Source organism: Mercenaria mercenaria, chromosome 11, assembly GCF_021730395.1.
Source record: "Mercenaria mercenaria strain notata chromosome 11, MADL_Memer_1, whole genome shotgun sequence".
Classification (NCBI taxonomy): Eukaryota; Metazoa; Mollusca; class Bivalvia; order Venerida; family Veneridae; genus Mercenaria; species Mercenaria mercenaria.
The window spans coordinates 63,844,672-63,863,594 of NC_069371.1; the positions used below are offsets into that span (position 1 = coordinate 63,844,672).

At 36.9% G+C, this 18,923-nt stretch overlaps 1 protein-coding gene across 1 annotated transcript in view; it reads right to left on the reverse strand.

Moving 5' to 3' along the window:
- LOC123531910 (phospholipase A and acyltransferase 1-like) overlaps nucleotides 1-12,307 on the reverse strand; it is a 78,269-nt gene extending 65,962 nt beyond the window's left edge. The window contains exon 1 of the mRNA XM_045313210.2: nucleotides 12,289-12,307. The gene's annotated coding sequence lies outside the window, so the exon portion shown is untranslated. The remainder of the gene's footprint in view (nucleotides 1-12,288) is intronic.
- Between the last annotated feature and the right edge of the window lie 6,616 nt (nucleotides 12,308-18,923).

Sequence of the window (18,923 nt, forward strand, 5' to 3'; positions counted from 1 at the left end):
CAAAGATATAGTCATAAATGGCCTCTACAGTGTTAGAAACCTTTTAACATAGATTTGACTCGGAGCTAGTTTTTGACAAACAAACCAGGTTGCGAAAAGACTAAAGGTTACAAGGTTAACATTCACAAAGTTCAATAAAGATACGTAATAAATGTGGCCTTAGAGTTTAACAAGCTTTTCCCTTGATTTGACTAGTGACCTAGTTTTAACCCCACCTGACCCAGATTCAAACTGGACCTTACAGCCTCAGACTAACATTTGACCAAGCTTCATTAAGATATGGTCATAAATGTGGCCTTACAGTGTAAACTAGCTTTTCCTTTGATCTGACCTTACCAGTTTTTGACCCACATGACCACAGATTCAAACGCCTTGAGATCAGCAAGATGTAATTCTGTCAAAACTGGTGACCCAGTTGTTGACCCCAGTGATCCAATATCAACTTGTCCAAGACTTAATGGAGGGTAACTTTCTGACCAAGTTCATTAAGATGGCCAATTGTGACCTTAGAGTGTTAACAAGCTTTTCCTTTGATTTGACCTGGTGAACCTAGTCCCAGATGACCCATATCGAACTCGTCCAGATTTTATTGAGGTTACATTTCTGACAAGTTTCATTAAGATTGCGCCAAAAATGTAGCCTCTAAGTGTAAACAGCTTTTCCTTTGATTTGACCTGGTGACCTAGTTTTGTCACACCCAGATGCCAATACGAACTCGTCCAAGAACTTATTGAAGAAACATTCGACCAATTTCATTAAGATTGGTAAAACTGTGGACCTCTAGAGTGTTAACAAGCTTTTCCTTTGATTTGACCTGTGGCCTAGTTTTTGACCCAAGTGACCCATATCGAATTTCATCCAAGATTTATAAGGGTAACATTTGACCAAGTTTCATTAAGATTGGCTCAAAATTGTGACCTCTAGAGTGTTAATAGCAAATTTTACGCGCCCGAGATAGACGACTGACGTCGGACACAGGCGTCACAAAGCTCACTTTGAGCACTCGTGCTCAGGTTGAGCTGAAAACAATTATACCTTTTTATTTGCGAAAAAAGTCAAATAAAAGTTTAATACTGTACATGAAAATGTATTCACACTGCCCTACTTATTAACAGGCGTAGTGATGATTTAGCATTGGCGCGGAGTTTGGATGGGTACCTCTCCCTAAGTGTCGCTGGCCTTGAAAATTGCAATAGATAAGTAATGTGTAATCTTGTGACTTCTAGACTGATTCAGTAGCTGTTGAACATTACTCAATTATTTCGAGTTTAACCCCTATTACAGTTATTGTGTTTAATCACTGAAGTGTATACGAAGTTAGTATACTTATTTGCCATGGTGAACCATAATGTCTATAGGATCGAGCACATGACCCGACTTACATGGTAACTATAATCCTTATGCATTTAGTACTAACATTTCAATTTACATATGTATAAAGGTAACCCAACTCAATGATGCCTTCTGAAATAAACGCTAATCTTTATTCGTATGATACTATAGTTTTCCCCTTTGATAATTCAAACATCTTTAAGGCTAAAAACTTAATTTTCAATAATAAAATTATGAAGATATCTAAAGATCCGATGCGTTTCAAGAACCTTTGTCAGAATTTGGACACACATAAATTACAATGTCTATAACTGTTCACAGTAAGCATTAAACTCAACTGATGTATGCTTTATAATCCAAGTTGTGGGGCATGAAAATAGGACTTGGATGTACAAACCTGACTAGCTAGGTGTCACGATATAGCTTCATTGCCGATGCACTTCATGGTAAATGACAATGCAATCGAAGACCGGTGATTTTCTCAATACATTGTCTACCTTCAAAAAGAAGTGTAGGGTACGGATCCGTACCGTCTAATCTAGAGTATCGATCCCTCCTAAAACAGTTAGGTTCTAGGTACGACCTCCGTTTTACAGATTAAGGGTTATTTACATTTCAATTTTGTTGAAATAAAATGACCAAATAGACTTTATCGTAATCACCTTAATAGGACAATTGTTATAGATACCACGTCGCCTGAAAGGTATTTTTTTGAAGTAAATAACCCAGAACCAAATAATCAAGAGTTCGACGGCAAAAAGTTAAGACTAACAAAATATGAAATTATGTTTGAAACAAAACTTTTTTTAATATTAACCCCAGGGTATTTATGTTTTCCACACCATTGTATGTCGGTTAAATTATTAACAATAATTCCATGCCGATTTCAATTGTTTCTTGTTTAAATAACAAAAGTAATAGTCATTATATGCCTAATTAATTTTTTCTCTGAACTTCAATATAATATTCAAGGTTTAGAGTCAGTCATTAATTGTTATCACACGGTTATCTTACAGTAAACTAACGGCACGGAAGGTGTATTCATTGAGTCTCGGTATTAGGTTTTGAAGAAAGGTACACAATCGGATGAACGTCGGTATCTGTAAACTTTAATCCAAGTTTAAGTGAACATGTTTTCTATTTGTTATTTCATTTTTAAAAAAATTTAAGATGTAAATAACCCTAAATCTCTAGAAGAAAGAGGTCCGTACCCCTAGAAAACCCCTAACAGGCTTGTCTAGAGGTACGGATCCGTACCCCTATACACTTCCTTTCAAAAATTCCGCCGCTCTTCGAAATATTGGGGCGTAGGGCGCCGCCCCTCCCGCCCCAGCTCCTACGCCCTTGATTAAAAAGATCCCTATTTTTTCTGGCAAACTAAATAATGCCGCAACAAAAATCTGTAACAAAATCTTTTATTACAGACATGACTCGGGTGTGCACTGTTATTAAATGCAGGGAATAATGTTTACCAAGACCTTCCAGTTCAGTATACCTATCTGACCATATGACCGTAACAGAAACTGTCACAATATATATATGGTCTGTAGACCAGTAAGGCAGAAACCTAGCCACGCAATAAACATTTTTTATAGTTGTGTTTCACGTCGCACCGACACAATTTTAGGTCATATGGCGACTTTCCAGCTTTGATGGTGGAGGAAGACCCCAGGTGCCCCTCCGTGCTGTATTTCATTACGAGCGGGCACCTGGGTAGAACCACCGACCCTCCGTAAGCCAGCTGGATGGCTTCCTCACATGAAGAATTCAACGCCCCGAGTAAGGTTCGAACCCACATCGATGAGGTGTAAGTGATTTGAAGTCAGCTACCTTATCCACTCGGTGGGCATACGAAGACGCACCTTGCAGTTAGGATACTGCGGACGCACCTTAAGGGGCGGTGAATTTATAGGGCGGAGTTGGATGAATGATTGACAGGTACTCGATTAAGTTAAAAAGAGAAATTATGGGCGCACTTTAGAGTCAGGAAATACATTTTAGCTTGTAGAGAAAGGAATGTACACTATACGTTACACAATAGAAGCGGACTACACACTATAAAGAGGGCTTATGAAGAGTTACGGACCTCGTAATCCAGTAGGGCCTATTGTATTGGTCAAAACTGAAGAGGAATATATACCATAAAATTCAGCTACGGGCGCAGTTCAGCGTATTTATTAAGTCATTATACTGCAGATTACGTTGTACTTTTAAAGCTACATATGGACGCATCTTGTCGGAGTAAGGTTACACATTAAGCCTCCATTGAATATACTTTGAATGCGGTCCTAATTTCTCTTTAAGGATTTGTCAGAGGGGGTCCGGACCCCCGCACCCCTCCCCTCTGGATCCGCGCATGCATTTTGTGTCGATTCGCAACTCACTCAATATAACAGCTGCGGACGCAGTCCAGAGTCAGATAATTCCTTAAATTTTTAAAGAGGAATATTCATTGTAGAAATGGAGGACGCATCCCTGAGTCAGTTTATACATAAGACATCTATTAAATAAGAAACTGCATACCATAACAGTTGCGGACGCACCTCACAGTCAGTTAATATATTAATCAATCCTATTTTGAACAGGAATATACAGTATAAAAATCGAGGACGAATTTCAGTCAGTTGATATATTAGGCCTCGAAGAGCACTGTATACCTAGTATGTATAACAGATTAAAGTTCGTCGTAGAAGACGAGGACGCATTCTTGAGTCAGTTAATACAATCGTGATCCCAGCATATTGCAATACTGCATACTATAACAGCTGCAGACGCACCTCCTTGTCAGTTGATACATTAAGCCTATATTGGAGAATAATATACAGTCTAGAAATTGAGGACGCGTCTCAGAGTCACTTGATATATTAGGCCTCCTTTTTAAAAAAAAAACTGCATAACATAACAACTGCGGACGCACCCTAGATTCAGCTTATATATTAAGCATATATCAAAGAGGAATATTCATGACGGATCAGAGTCAGTGAAGAAGACTGCATACTATAACAGCTGCGGACGCACCTCAGAGTCTGCTTATACATTAAGCATATATTAAAGAGAAATATACATTGTAGAAATGGAGGACGGATCCCTGAGTAAATATGCACATAAGGTATCCATGTAAGTAGACTGCTATAAGAGCTGTGGATCTACCTTACAGTCAGTTTATACATAAGGAGATATTAAGAGATATATTCATTCTAGAAGAGGATGGATCCCTAAGTCAGTTTATACATAAGGCATCCTTAAAGAAGACTGCATAATATAACAGCTGCGGACGCACCTCACAGTCATTTTATACATAAGACATAATTTAAGAAGATTGAATACTATTATAGCAGCAGCGGACGCAACCCACAGTCAGTTTATACTTAAGGCATCCTTTAAGAAAACTAAGTACTATTATTGTAGCTGCGGACACACCTTACAGTCAGTTTATACATAAGACATCCTTTAACAAGACTAAGTACTATTATTGTAGCTGCAGACGCACCCCACAGTCAGTATATACATAAGGCATCCTTTAACAAGACTAAGTACTATTATTGTAGCTGCGGACGCACCTTACAGTCAGTTTATACATAAGACATCCTTTAAGAAGACTAAGTACTATTATTGTAGCTGCGGACGCACCTTACAGTCAGTTTATACATAAGACATCCTTTAAGAAGACTAAATACAATTATAGCAGCTGCGGACGCACCCAACAATCAGTTTATACATAAGGCATCCTTTAAGAAGACTAAATACTTTTATAGCAGCAGCGGACGCACCCTACAGTCAGTTAATACATAAGACATCCTTTAAGAAGACTAAATACAATGATAGCAGCTGCGGACGCACGCTACAGTTAGTTTATACATAAGGCATCCTTTAAGAAGACTAAATACTATTATAGCAGCTGCGGACGCACCCAACAGTCAGTTTATACATAAGGCATCCTTTAAGTAGACTAAGTACTATTATTGTAGCTTCGGACGCACCCCACAGTCACTTTATACATAAGACATCCTTTAAGAAGATTAAATTCTTTTATAGCAGCTGTGGCCACACCTTACAGTCGGTTTATACATAAGGCATCCTTTAAGAAGACTAAATACTATTATAGCAGCAGTGGACGCACCCCACAGTCAGTTTATACATAAGACATCCTTTAAGAAGACTAAATACAATGATAGCAGCTGCGGACGCACGCTACAGTTAGTTTATACATAAGGCATCCTTTAAGAAGACTAAATACTATTATAGCAGCTGCGGACGCACCCAACAGTCAGTTTATACATAAGGCATCCTTTAAGTAGACTAAGTACTATTATTGTAGCTGCGGACGCACCCCACAGTCACTTTATACATAAGACATCCTTTAAGAAGACTAAATACTTTTATTGTAGCTGCGGACGCAACCCACAGTCAGTTTATAGATAAGGCATCCTTTAAGAAGACTTAATACTATTATAGCAGCTGCGGACGCACCCCACAGTCAGTTTATACATAAGGCATCCTTTAAGAAGACTTAATACTATTATAGCAGCTGCGGACGCACCCCACAGTCAGTTTATACATAAGGCATCCTTTAACAAGACTAAGTACTATTATTGTAGCTGCGGACGCAACCCACAGTCAGTTTATACATAAGGCATCCTTTAAGAAGACTTAATACTATTATAGCAGCTGCGGACGCACCCCACAGTCAGTTTATACATAATGCATCCTTTAAGAAGACTAAATACTATTATAGCAGCTGCGAACGCACTCCACAGTCAGTTTATAAATAAGGCATCATTTAACAAGACTAAGTACTATTATTGTAGCTGCGGACGCACCCCACAGTCTGTTTATACATAAGGCATCCTTTAAGAAGACTAAATACTATTATAACAGCTGCGGACGCACCCCACAGTCAGTTTATACATAAGGCATCCTTTAACAAGACTAAGTACTATTATTGTAGCTGCGGACGCACCTTACAGTCAGTTTATACATAAGGCATCCGTTAAGAAGACTAAATACTATATAGCAGCTGCGGAACGCACCCCACAGTCAGTTTATACATAAGCATCGTTAAGAAGACTAAATACTATTAAAGCGGCAGCGGACGCACCCCACAGCCAGTTTATACATAATGGCATCCTTTAAGAAGACTAAATACTATTATAGCAGCAGCGGGCGCACCCACAGTCAATTTATACATAAGGCATGCTTTCAGAGACTGCTTACGATAACAGCTGTATAGGCTGTTAACTGCCCACAGTCAGTTTATACATAAGACATTCTTTAAGGAGAGGCTTAATGTATCAACTGATTAGGAAGTGTGTCAGCAGCTTTTATAGTATGCAGTATTGCAATATGTTGGGATCATGTATTAACTGACTCAAGAATGTGTCCTCGGCTGCTACGACAAACTTTCATCTGTAATACATTCTTAATATATAAGCCTACTCTAGGGTACGCCCACAACTATTATTGTGACTAGTATACAGTGCTCTTCAATGGAGGACTAATATATCACTGAGTGAAATTCGTCCCGCGACTTTTATACTGTATATATTCCTGTTCAAATTTAGGATTAATTAATGTATAAACTGACTGTGGGGTGCGTCCGCAGCTAATACAGTAAGCAGTCTCCTTAAAGGATCTCTTATGTATAAACTGACTGTGGGGTGCGTCCGCAACGTTACAGTAAGCAGTCTCTTAGAGATGCTTATGTATAACTGACACTGGGAGCGTCCGCAGCTGTTACAGTAAGCAGTCTCCTTAAAGGATGTCTTATATGTTAACTGACAGTGGGGAGCGTCCTCAGCTGTTACAGTAAGCGCACCTTCTGCACAAGTCCGCAGCTTCTACAATAGTATTTAGTCTTCTTAAGGGATGCCTTATGTATGAACTGACTGTGAGATGCGTCCGCAGCTGCTATTATAGTATTTAGTCTTCTTAAAGGATGTCTTATATATAAACTGACTGTGAGATGCGTCCGCAGCTACTATAAAAGTATTTAGTCTTCTTAAAGGATGCCTTATGTATAAACTGACTGCAAGGTGCGTCCGCAGCTTCTATAATATTATTTAGTCTTCTTAAAAGATGCCTTATGTATTAACTGACTGTGGGGTGCGTCCGCGGCTGCTTTAATAGTATTTAGTCTCCTTAAAGGATGCCTTATGTATAAACTGACTGTGGGGGGCGTCCGCAGATGCTATAATTGTATTAAGTCTTCTTAAATATTTCTTATGTATAACCTGACTGTGGGGTGCGTCCGCAGCTACAATAATAGTACTTAGTCTTGTTAAATGATGCCTTATTTATAAACTGACTGTGGAGTGCGTCCGCAGATGCTATAATAGTATTTAGTCTTCTTAAAGAATGCCTTATGTATAAACTGACTGAGGGGTCCGTCCGCAGCTTCTATAATAGTATTTAGTCTTGTTAAAGGATGCCTTATGTATAAACTGACTGTGGGGTACGTCCGCTGCTGCTATAATAGTATTAAGTCTTCTTAAAGGATGCCTTATGTATAAACTGACTGTAAGGTGCGTCCGCAGCTACAATAATAGTACTTAGTCTTGTTAAAGGATGCCTTATGTATAAACTGACTGTAAGGTGCGTCCGCAGCCGCTTTATAGTATTTAGTCTTCTTAAAGGATGCCTTATGTATAAACTGACTGTGGGGTAAGTCCGCAGCTGTTACAGTAAAAAGGATGCCTTATGTATAAACCGACTGTTGGGTGCGTCCGCAGCTGCTATAATAGTATTTAGTCTTCTTAAAGGATGCCTTATGTATAAACTGACTGTGGGGTGCGTCCGCTGCTGCTATAATAGTATTTAGTCTTCTTAAAGGATGCCTTATGTATAAACTGACTGTGGGGTGCGTCCGCTGCTGCTATAATAGTATTTAGTCTTCTTAAAGGATGCCCTATGTATAAACTGACCGCAAGGTGCGCCCGCAGCTGCTATAATTGTATTTAGTCTTCTTAAAGGATTCTTATGTATAAACTGACTGTAAGGTGCGTCCGCAGCTACAATAATAGTACTTAGTATTGTTAAAGGATGCCTTATGTATAAACTGACTGTGGGGTGCGTCCGCTGCTGCTATAATAGTATTTAGTCTTCTTAAAGGATGCCATATGTATAAACTGACTGCAAGGTGCGCCCGCAGCTTCTATAATAGTATTTAGTCTTGTTAAAGGATGCCTTATGTATAAACTGACTGTGGGGTGCGTCCGCTGCTACTATAATAGTATTTAGTCTTCTTAAAGGATGCCTTATGTATAAACCGACGGTAAGGTGTGGCCACAGCTGCTATAAAAGTATTTAGTCTTCTTAAAGGATGCCTTATGTATTAACTGACTGTGGGGTGCGTCCGCTGCTGTTATAAAAGTATTTAGTCTTCTTAAAGGATGCCTTATGTATAAACTGATTGTTGGGTGCGTCCGCAGCTGCTATAATTGTATTTAGTCTTCTTAAAGGATGTCTTATGTATAAATTGACTGTAAGGTGCGTCTGCAGCTACAATAATAGTATTTAGTCTTCTTAAAGAATGCCTTATGTATTAACTGACTGTGGGGTGCGTCCGCAGCTGTTACAGTAAACAGTTTCTTTAAAGGATGCCTTATGTATAAACCGACTGTAAGGTGTGGCCACAGCTGCTATAAAAGTATTTAGTCTTCTTAAAGGATGCCTTATGTATAAACTGACTGTGGGGTGCGTCCGCAGCTGTTACAGTAAACAGTTTCTTTAAAGGATGCCTTATGTATTAACTGACTGTGGGGTGCGTCCGCAGCTGTTACAGTAAACAGTTTCTTTAAAGGATGCCTTATGTATTTACTGAGTGTGGGGTGCGTCCGCAGCTGTTACAGTAAACAGTTTCTTTAAAGGATGCCTTATGTATTAACTGACTGTGGGGTGCGTCCGCAGCTGTTACAGTAAACAGTTTCTTTAAAGGATGCCTTATGTATTAACTGACTGTGGGGTGCGTCCGCAGCTGTTACAGTAAACAGTTTCTTTAAAGGATGCCTTATGTATAAACTGACTGTGGGGTGCGTCCGCAGCTGTTACAGTAAACAGTTTCTTTAAAGGATGCCTTATGTATTAACTGACTGTGGGGTGCGTCCGCAGCTGTTACAGTAAACAGTTTCTTTAAAGGATGCCTTATGTATTAACTGACTGTGGGTGCGTCCGCAGCTGTTACAGTAAGTAGTCTCCTTAAAGGATGCCTAATGTTTGAACTGACTGTGTGGTGCGTCCTCAGCTGTTACAGTAAGCAGTCTCTTTAAAGGATTCCTTATGTATAAACTGACTACATTCTATAAAATCTATGAGTGCAGATCAGAGTCAGTATATATATTTATTTACATACATTTTGCTTCTTGTTAAAAAAGACTTTCTACTAAAAAAAGCTGCGGATGCACCTTAGAGTCAGATTATACATTAAGCTTGTATTAAGAGGAAGGAATATTAAATATAGAAAGAAACAGAATACATGTCTCAGAGTCGGTTTATGCATTTCGCCTCTATTTAAGAATACTATACATATTATATAAGTTGCATATACCGATCTTGTAGTCAGCTTATACAGAACAGAAATCGTGGACGTATCTCAGATTCACTAGATTTATTTGAGAGAGGTTCATACTGTTAAAGTTGAGGACGCACCTCAGAGTCAGTTTACATATTTATAGCCTGTATTTAGAAAGACTACATATCACAAAAGCTAAACTGAGGCATTACTTATAAAACAGTTATGGGTGCCTTTCAGAGTCAGGTTAAATAGTTTAAAAAACGGTATTAATGAGAAATGTACATTATATAAATCGAGGATGCACCTCAGAGTAAGGTAATACATTTTAAGTCATTATTAAAGAGGAATACAATAAATAAAAATCGAGCTGAAAAAAATTCCTTTATCAAAGTCTGTCAAAAAGTATGACTGTGGGGTATACGGGTGTAATTTGATTTATTTTTTTCTGTATCTTATAAGAAATATAACACCACCAGTGTGGTGTTTTCAGTTCATTTAATAGCTATAATGACTGATATAAACGATTTACAAACATGCTGCTAAGCAAACACCCTTGAATGATTGAAGAGTACATGTACATGCTCATCAAAACATCACTCAGCTAAGGAAATGTAGAAACTGTCTGCAAAATTCTACCAGAATCTCATATCAAAAGTAATACTAAAAACAATCTGACGGTCGCCCAAAGCTTTAACGTATAAAGTCCTCTTGAAAAATGAATTGATGTATAATTTACTCGGACATGCATCCTCAATGTGCATAGTATACGTTTAACGTTGTATTATATTGGGGCGTTATGTATAATCACACTACGATGTCTTCAACTCTCAACGTGTTAGCCCTCATTTATAAAGACATAAAATGTAAAACCTTACTCTGAAGCGCATCCTCAATTTCTAATACATGGTTAATTTTCAACATTACTCTGAGGAAAATCCTCAACTGTTCTAATATACCGTCGTTAATTTTGACATAATGAATAATCATATTTTAAGGTGTATAGCGTATATTCCTTTTTTATACAGGTGTAATATATAACTTTACACTGAGGTGCGTACACAGCTGTTACAGTATAAGTTCTCATTAAAAGATGCTTCGTATAAAACCTGACTCTGAAGAGCATCCTAAATACTAATTAATAAATACTTGGATTAGAGAACAAGTTAGTTATAAATTCATTTCCAAGCCTGTCAATAGAAGCTTAATGTATTACCTGACTCTGAAGAGCGTCGGATCCAAAGCTTTTCCAGTAGTAGGGTCGAATACAGGCAGACTCTGTGTTGTTTCCTTAATTTCTATACTATGACACATTAAGCATATCTTATGAAAGTTGAGGACGCACCTCAGGGCCAGATTATAAACAACACCACTATTTAAATGGAAATAAAGACGCTTTCCAGAATCATGTTACAAGACTCGTCTTTAGAGCAGGCTTAATCAGTTAAATACGACCATTGCTTTTGTTGACACCCACCTCAAATAAAGAGTAATAATGAAAGGAAAAAAATAAAAAATAAAAAGAAACAACAGAAACACAAAAACAATCTTCTTCCGCTAATTTTCATTAAATCCTTAGCAGTACTACAACTTATATTTAAATGATCTATAAAACTGGTTTTCCCCTTTATCTACTGAGAAAATCAGGAGCGTTTTTGTTTTCTTTTCTTTTCTTTCCTTTTTCTTTTTGCGCTAAATTAAAGTGTGGGTGTAACACGGGCTGTCCCCCACACCATCATAAAATGAGAAGGCAAACCTTCTCGCATTCTGCTCCCTGCTCTCATAAATGCCTATGTCCAATAGCTGTATGATACATTTTACTATAATTATATGGACCGCCAAGGTATCGTTTTTGGCTCCATTTAAAAATTATCCACCCCCCCCCCCTAAAAAAATTATATTAAAGCTTTATAGATTTATATACATTGTAGTATAGTTTATATATTTCAGTTTAGTTAGATCTATATTTCTATCATCTATACAAACTGTTGGTAGATTTATTACGGTAATTAATTAATTTATCGCCCGGGTTCATATTAATTTACACAATGAACATTTGTAATATTTTAAATATCAATGATTATTGCTTTCAATGTAGGCTACTTAATTACTTAATGATTTAAACGTCTTTTTCGTTTCTAGCTGTTGCTTGCCACCGCGAAAACGCTGACAACTTTATCATAATATCATCGCTCCACCTACTTACTACGGACCGCCTATAACTGTATGATGCGTCCGATTTCCTGACTGTAGAGTGTGTCTTCGTATGTCTACGTTATCCACTCGGCCACGGAGGCCGCCACGCAATAAATAAATACATACCACTTTAAAATATCAAAAATTTACAATATATGTACACATCAATCTATCTATCTATCCATACTGCCACGCCCTCCTCCCTCAAACAAATCACACAATTTGGTATTAAAGATTATAAAAAAAATTAAAACCTGTACAGCTGTCTTTTTTACAGAGCAAATGGTGAATACAAATCAAAGGGGAGTAATTCTGAGCCTATTATCTAAAGGCTATATACCAATAAAAGAAATTGTTCTTTGTTTCATATAAAATTCAGCTACTTCAGAACAATTTTTATACAGTTTCTAAGATGTCCACTCTGTCGTAGACCTATTTTCCACAAGATATCATTATATATCATTTTTCATTCAGGACCCTTTTAAAATATTGAATAACAATTACAGTTTCCTTTCCATTTGTTTTGTGAGCAAAGCTAGATAGCAGATGGCTGTCAAAAATGACTTATTTGACGAAAAATCATTACTTATATAATATAATAATTAATATAACTTGTTTACCTGGAAAAGGTTTTCTCATTTCTTAATTGATTTTTTTCAAATGAAAACGATAATAAAGTTAGTTCTTATAAAAATCAATTAAAGACATTTGAAGCAAATTTCAATGATGTTCTCCTTTCTACACCTGATCTTTGTTTCAAAACATAAAAATGCGAAAATTCATCCCCTTTATTTCAAGAAATTATTGCCTACTGCGAAGAGAATATATAAGTAAAGGAAAGTATTCATTAACATACATGCACGAAAAGCCTAAAAGTCTGTAGAACGTGAGAAAATCTATTCCCGGGTAATACTGCTTGATAGAAGATCTGTTCACTAGAGGCCATGATAAATTTAAAGGCCTGATAGCTATTCCTATCCTGATCTGAGCCCGCCTGTTAGTAAGTGTTAGTAAGTGTTAATGAACCAGAATTTAGAATGAAACGAGCCTCATCAGACTGTTTATGTTATTTGGAAATCAAATACATAAATTGTAAAGTAATTTGTAATTTGTCCAGCTTTTCTTCAAACGGGTTACGCTACTACAAAAGTGTAAATATAAATAATATTTTAGGCTTAGCTACAATATCATGCTCATTGGATGGAGTCACCGAGTACGATAAGGTATCAGTCAATGTATCTATTTTTTTAATCATTCTGAAGACACCAGATGACAATAATATTACAATTTATTGAGACAACATTGTAATTACATTAATATATTTTATGATCATTTAAGTCAAAAGGGAGCTGGAAATCTTTGCGTTCATGCAGTATTTCAACAGAAGTCACAAAACGATCACAGTAGCCAGGTAGGCACTGTGATGGAGTGGAAACATTTACGTCTTCTAAAATATAATAGCACTACAGTCAGCGGTGCGCTAAGGAGAATATAATCAAAGCCACCAAGGCTACTTTTTGCGAAATTTCACTGAGTGTTTTTAGAGGTAATTTTGATTAGGTTCGATCTGAAAACTTTTGCAGAACTAAGCCACTGATATATACCTTTACACAACTTTAAAGGTCTGACGGATCAAATATCTTTTCAAATAATTTCGGGAAAGAGTTTCTAAAAAGGCTTATTAGCTTTCTACTCGATTCCTAGCTTTTGTAAATATGTATTGTAATTAAATGCTATTTGATTAATAAATATTGTTTAAACCAAATATCTCGTTAGTACATACTGTACATGGTCTGTACAAAAGCAGTTTGGATATGCTCACAGTAAAACGTAGTATTTAATACAAAAGTAATTTACTGTAAATCAAAATAGTTCACGGAAAGACAGCGCTGGGGAGAAGTATAGGTGCAAAAAAGATTATCCCACGGTTGTCATTTGATTTAGAAAGGTAAGACTCGTATCAGACTTTAAAAAAAAAAAAAGAAAAAAAAGAGCTGCGCCAAGTGGGGCAATACACGCTCGAAAATCTTGATCAGAGGAGGAAGTAAAGTGACATTATTTTCTTTTTTCTGTTTTTTTTCTGTTGTGTGCGTGTGTGTGGGGGGGGGGGGGGGGGGGGGGGGGGGGGGGGGGGGCAGAATGTACGGGAGGGGTTTTGGTTGTAATGGGGTTAAGTGGGTTTGGGGCGGTGGTGGTGACGGAATACTAGGGCACAAGGAACGATATGTGGTTTGGTATCATTTGATTTTTTTTTTTCGTTTTTCCAAAATGGGGAATAAAAATGTATTAATTAAACTTATTCTACACTTGTTTACAGCATTAATAATGCAGAGTGAGACCGTGGCAAATCTTTATTATCGTCAGCAGGTACTATAGAATTTGGTACATAAGCGCATATTCGATCATAAGCGCATACCAAAATTAAGCGCATACGACCTTACCGTTATTCCCTATGACACAAGCGCATGCCATGCCCTTACCATGATTTTGTCTCGAAAGTAGGCGCATATCCGATTACTGGTAAACAAACAACAGTTGAAGCAAAAAGACGTAATTAACGGTTTTATACCGTGGTAATTGTTTATCATAAATACAGGCGACAAGTGAATGGTCCGAGAGATTGAACATTATGTTTTCATAATTATGCTTTCATTATGTCTAAATACTGTATGCAATAAAAGGAAGTAAGTCACTGCGCACGTCCATGACCAAGTTCTACTTTCGTTTCTCAACCAAGGTAAGAAATGTCAATTTTCTTGATATATCAATAATAGGCGTAAACGGCTTATCTATAAGCGCATATCAAATATAAGCGCATAGTTTTGGATTAAGTATAAGCACATGTATATCAAGAATAGGCGCATAAAATTGTCACTAAAATTATTGTAAGCGTACTGTATACGCTTATTTACTAGATTTTGCAGTATGTCGCGGAGCGAAATTGTCGAATTCAGTAGTAGTGTTGTCTAGATGTTAGGGTCAATATTATTTCGCCTGCAACTTCAAATGCCAACGTATGCTTATTATTATTTTTTTTTTTTTTTTTTTTTTTTTTTTTTTTGAACAAACTGAACTCAAAATTCCACAGAATAGTTGATAAATACTTATGAAATAGTAAAGCCGCGATAATTACTGGCAAAATTTGCCCCAATACTGAAAATCGTAAGCGAATATAATACCACTTGTTATATGTGTATGAAATCATTTGATGGTGAATTCATTTAAAAATTACAGGGATGAAATTCCAAAAAGAAAAATAATAACAAGAACCGAACATAATTATGTAAATGGGAATGTGCTTTTAATTTTTTTTTTAGAGATTCGATTTCGTAGGTTAAGGCAACCAACTTACACAGAATGTTGCCTGAATGATAGAGTAGAACACGCATGTGTGCTCATTTTAGCTGTAAAATGGCTGTCTACAAAGATAGTATGAACGTTGTGCATATCACATTTTTTCTCAAACATTTTTATATCCAAATATAAGACACATAGATTTGCCCCATTGCATTGCCATATTTTACGGTACCATTTAAAAGTGACAAACAGCGTGTCCGAAAAAAAATTTTTCTCCAGTTCATGAACTTAAAGTTTGTATCAACCGATATTGTTGAAATTCACCATGCGCATTATCGGTGTTTATCAAATGTAAGTAAAACAACAATTTTGATGAACATGTCCTGTATGACGTTCTGATCGAAAATAAAGCGCCACCTGTATTTTAGACATCAGAGGATAAAAGAACTAGTTATTTTTACACAATATAAAATCACAATCTGAATCAATTTTCAGCGAATGAAAGTTTTATTTCGAATGAAATGAACGCAGATTTATTAGTCTAGCCGTAACGTATTTTTATTTTAGTCATGTAACGGCGGGCAGTTATAATTAAAACCTTACCAGTGTTCCTGGATTCTGTACCAGTACAAACCTGTTCTTCGCAAGTAACTGCAACTTCCCCACATGAGTTATCAGAGGTGGAGGACGAATGATTTCAGACACAATGTCTTTTATCAAATCGTCACGGAGAACAAACGCCCCACGCGTGGATCGAACTCGCGACTCCACGATCGGTAATACCAACGCTCTCTCTATTGAGCTAAGCGGGCGGGCATTCGGTATTTGGTAAAGGAAGGGTTTAGACGAAACTTACTATATTTTGTTTCTTTGTGAGGTCAGATATTTGTGTCTAGCCAATTGTTAAAACACGTCCTCTCAGGCATATCAACAGTTTTTAGACATCTCAGAGGAAGCTGTATATGACTAGGCTAAATTATTTCTATTTTGTTGGTGCATATTTCAAATGTTTAAAACTATGTTACAGCAATATACTGCATCCAGTGAAAGACATGTATTCAAAATTTAAACAACTTTAACCGTGCCGTTTGTTATAAATTCTTCCAAATTATTTGCAAAGAATTTTTCATAATAGACCCCACAAATTTTGTATAATTCATGATACCTCCTCAAGCTCAAATAGAGACAAGTTACAAAGTGATGGCCACTCCTTTAGAAACTGACAACTTCCCCACTTCCTTGAGCGCTAGTCCGGCTCGCACTAACATCTCCGGATTTCGGGGGAAATTGTATTTAACTAGATCTATTTATGAAACAGTTGAAACGAACTAAATCAAACACGAAAAATACTTTAATATTCTATTAGAATACTGGTTGGGAACCACTTTCCAGACAAGCATAGTTTCCGGACAAGTTAAATAACGGCTTTATTTTGGCGTTATCCGTGCTATTGTTTCATCCATATCATCCAGACGATTGTTTTTACTTAGTAAATAACATCACTTGTTGGCAGGTAAGTAAAAACATTAAATTTCATAAAGATATCTCACCTGTGTTAACAATACAACCTTCGTACCATCGGGGCATGAAAACTACACTGCGCATGCGCAATATTTTGTTTCCTTTTGAGGTATCAAGTGGGGTAAAACAATAATTCTTCAAATCCCAACGAATGCAGACGACATGAATTAAAATCTTTTTTCATAATTACTTCGCTTATGTAAACGGTACAAATAATAAAAATATTACATTTGTTAGAAAACTGTCTACTTTACTTTAAAAATAAAAAAGTTACTGTTAAGATGCCAAGAAGGGCTATCGCCAATTTTCCAATCCAAGGGAGACAACGACTACTATTAATATATTCATTTTCTTGCACGGTATTCTCCCCTTATTTTGCTATAATGTACTTTTGAAGTCCGAATCGATTTTAAAGTGACATTTTGGTGCTGTTCTCATAACCATATTATTCTGTCTTACCCTATTTTTTTTCAAAGAATGTCCACTAAGAAATACAAAGAAGAGGATATGACAAGTGCCATTTCTGCCGTTAGGCAAAACAGGCTGAACATCCGAAAGGCTGCTGCGGAATACCACGTTCCGAAATCTACGCTAAATGACCGTATTCGTGGCCGCTTTAAAACGACTGTGCAAGGTCCGGAGCGGCAGATCACAGCCGAGGAGGAGACAGGCTTGGTACAGTACCTGCTGTACATGGCAAATCAGGGTTTTCCACTAACCAGACAGATGACGAGAGCCTACATCCAAGCGATTGTCAAACGTTCAGGTAAAAATTCCCTGATGAATAAAGCTATATTTATTCATTTTAAAGTATTTTATAGAAATAATGGCACTTACAAGCTTTTCCTAGTAGTCAAACACACATAGCTTTAATTTGTTTAAGTTTGATACCTAACTCCAATGGATCAGTCAAATCTTTCAAAACTATGTGTTAAAATGTATTCGTAAATCTTATATCAAGAAGATGCAAATGTTATATCTAACTATGCAGGCATGAATAAAAACGTCCGGGAATATAGTTAATTTTTCGTTTTAATTTGACTTATAAAATGATAACTAACGTTTAAACCGAACATGTTTCAGGACGGAAAACACTCTTCAACCTAAACAAAGGACCGTCCAATAAATGGATTAAAAAATTCATCCAAAGGCACCCAGATCTGTTGGAAAGAAAGCCGGAAAACCATGACAAAGCCAGAAGTGCCATGTCCAATAAAAAAGTGATGGCCGATTTTTTCACCCTCCTAGACACCATATTGTTGAAGTATGGTGTCAAGGACAAGCCATCTCAGGTATGCTTAAATTCTACCAATGTTGTTACTAAATCGTATTAAAATTCGAATTTGTTATTAATAAAGCAATATAAAGTTTGGATAATACAACGACAGGGTAAGATGTTTTTAATTTAATAATAATCTACCGGCTTCAATGTACACACACCTTCATCAGGATTAAAAGCTATCAAAAATATTGCCTAAAGTTTATCAGTATCATATAAAGTTCTGTATGTATATATTGTCTTAAGTCAGTATGAAACATTGCTTATATAGATATTCAACTGTGACGAAACGGGGTTCTCAGGAAGAGAGACAGGAAGATTAAAAGTAATTGGACCGAAAAGAGGGCACGTATTTCGCAGGCGTGTAACCACAGCAGACCACATCACCGCACATCTATGTGTCAGTGCTGATGGAAGATTTTTACCAACTATGATAATATACCAGGTAAGATTTTTTTTCCAAGAGTCATTCACGTCTTCAGTATTTCTTGATACTAATGATGAGTGAAATATATTAATTGATAAAAATGTAACACGTAACTAAATACTAAATTATGTGTACTTGAATACACAGGGTTCACTTCCACACCGGAAATACAATGATAGCATACCAGATTCATGGGGATTTGCCACAAGTGAAAACGGATACATGGACACGCAGTTGTTCCAGCGCTGGTTCACGAAAATGTTCATACCGCACTGTGGACGGGAGCGACCAGTCGTACTTCTGATGGACAACTGCGATGCACATATCAGTGGAGATGTAGTGGAAGCAGCGATTGCGAATGATAT